We start from the raw sequence: 2733 nt of genomic DNA, 5'->3' as shown, positions 1-2733 counted from the left end.
ATTTGGTCTTTATGTTAATGAGGTGACTTTTGGGAAGCCTCTAGGATGGGAGAGAGTTGCTAGGGGAACCAACTACGTGATTAGAGGGTTGGAACTTTCAGCCCCAGCTTGACCTCTGGGGAGGGGCTAGAGGCTGAAAAAATTGAAGTGGCCAGTGATTCAGTCAATCATGGCTATGTAATAAAGTCTCCATAAACATGCAAAAAGACAGGGTCCAGAGAGATTCTAGGTTGATGGACATGTGGAGATTTGGGGAGAGTGGCCCATTCAAGAAAGCATGGAAGCTCTGTGCCCCTTCCCTGTAGTTGCCCTGGATATTCCTGAGTTATATCCTTTAATAACAAACCAGTAATTTAGTAAGTAAAATGTTTCCGAGTTCTGTGAGCTTCTCTAACAAGTTAATTGAATCCAAGGAAGAGGTTGTTGGAACCTCTGGTCAGAAGCACAGGCGACAACCAGGGCTTGCTATTGGAGTGTGAAGTAAGGTGGGTAGAAAGGCAGACTTGTGGGACTGAGCCATGTGGAATCTGATGTTATCTCCAGGTCCATAGTGTCTGAACTGAGTTGAATTGTAGGACACCAGCTGGAGCCAGAGAATTGCTTGGTGGTGTAGAAGACACACACACACTGAAATTGATGTCAGAAATGTACTAGGGAAGCAAATAAACAAAAAAGGAGGTAATGATTAACTCCAGTGAGAAAGAAAATGTAATGATATTTCATGTGGCTCAGCTATATTCAAGGTTATAATAATGTAAATACTAGATATTGATCTTAAAAATTTATGATAAAAAAATATTTGGCCAGATGGCAGGAGGGTAAATCGTGTGTGTGTAAAAGGGGCATTGTAACATAATGTTTTTATAGTAGGAAGATGATAGAGAATAACTAAAGCTGAAAAGTTTACACTGCTAGAACCTATCAGTGGAAATTTACATTTTCAGTAGAGGGTTTCAAAATGATTTAAATAGTGGTACATAGAAAGCTAAGTGTGTTACTATGATTTATAATAAGAACTGTATATTTAGTCTTTGTACCCTTTCCTGGAATTTCCTAAGTGGTGAATAACAAAAGTGTCTTGGTGTCTTTATGTTAGTGAGGTGACTTTTGGGAAGCCTCTATAATAACAGTGCCCACCACTGTTAAAAGTGCTTTTTCTGAATTAATTCCTTTTGTTCACACCAACCTCATGAGTTTTTTGGTTTTTTTTTTTTTAATTTTTATTTTATTTTTTAGGCGAGGCAACCCTTGGTTGATCTTGCATATTGACAAGGACCTTGTCAGCTTACAATCTCTTATTTTTTAATTTTTTATGCCTACAGCACCTGGTTTTCCTAGGTTGTCTTCCATCCAAGTACTAACCAGGCCCGACTCTGCTTAGCTTCCGAGATCAGACGGGATTGGGCTTGTTCAGGGCGGCATGGCCGTAGAACCTTGTGAGTTTTTAAAACCCACTTTATAGATGAGGAAATGAAAAGAGCAGTATAATCATATAATTTAGAAATATGGAGATAGACTCCAGAAGAAATGATTTTAAGAGAATTCATTGCCCCTGTGCAGAGGAAATCGGGGATGGAAAAGGTGTATAGGGACTGCTGGCTTTCAATAGAAGCCTTATAAAATCATTTAATTTGTTAAACTTTGTACATGCTGAACTTTGATCAAACTAGAAAACCAATTAATACATGCAGAGTCATAATAAATTATTTTTAATTCGTAAAAAGAATCCATCTGTTATAATCATTTCAATGTGGAAAAAAAAAAAAGACTCACAGAAAGCAGCTCTCGGACTTTCCTTTTGCCAGCCTACGCTTTTGGTGATGTATTTCCCTGTCCTTCGGGTCCCCAGCCCATCAAAACTACCATCAAAACTCCTTTTCATGGAGATTAGAAGGTTCTGTGGCGTAGACTGACAACCACTCTTCATCCAAGATGTTTAGCAAGTGTGTGCACACACCCACATGCATATAAATCAGATTAAAGACAGCTTAAACCAAATAATCATTATTATAAATGTTTTTTAAATCACAAAAGCCCCGTACAATCACTTTTCATCCAAATAATCACTCTGAGAACTACGTGATCACCTGCTATATTTTCTGAGGAGAAATCTATTGAACAAATAGACATAACAACAACAACAAAAAGGACAATTATAACACCTAGTTCCACACTTATTTTGGTCAGTTTTAAGGATAATATTTTTAGGAAAAACAGTTGTTAACTAATAAATACTAGAGAGAAACAAAGAATAGTGAATACTTAATTATTCAAACTGCTTTGGAGTCCTTCTTTTAATCTCATCCTAAACCGTTCATTTAGTTCTGTGCCCTTTAAGGCTTAAGTTTTTTAACCGTCACTCAAGGCAAAAACGGAAGACTCCTTAAATTATGTTAGAAATAGATCAGTTCCCAGATAAGGTGCTCCACCAAAGAGAGAAAGGAAGGAAAGAATAAGTCCTGAGGTAAATTAATCCTGAACGTACACGGGCAAACTTTACCCTCAAACTCCAATGCAGTGAAGCGAATACTAACAATTCCACCAGTGATTGCACAGTGTTTTAGCGAGGAGGTGGGTGAGAGAGAAGGGAGAATACCTAGGCTCTTAAACAAATATGACCAGATTTATTTTACCCTTTTTTTCTAATAGCCTTTATTTTTTAGAGCAGTTTTAGGTTCACAGCAAAATTGAGTGAAAAGAAAAAAATAATTGAATAAGAAGTACAGAGATTTT

General features: G+C 37.2%; 1 pseudogene; it reads right to left on the bottom strand.

Moving 5' to 3' along the window:
• Positions 1 to 1313: 1313 nt before the first annotated feature.
• Positions 1314 to 1432, bottom strand: LOC120591280 (uncharacterized; annotated as a pseudogene).
• Between the last annotated feature and the right edge of the window lie 1301 nt (positions 1433 to 2733).

The sequence above is a fragment of the Pteropus medius genome, unplaced genomic scaffold, assembly GCF_902729225.1.
Source record: "Pteropus medius unplaced genomic scaffold, Ma_sr-lr_union100, whole genome shotgun sequence".
Taxonomy (NCBI): Eukaryota; Metazoa; Chordata; class Mammalia; order Chiroptera; family Pteropodidae; genus Pteropus; species Pteropus medius.
Note: the sequence above shows the minus strand (reverse complement) of the source record. Positions and strands in the feature narration are given on the sequence as shown.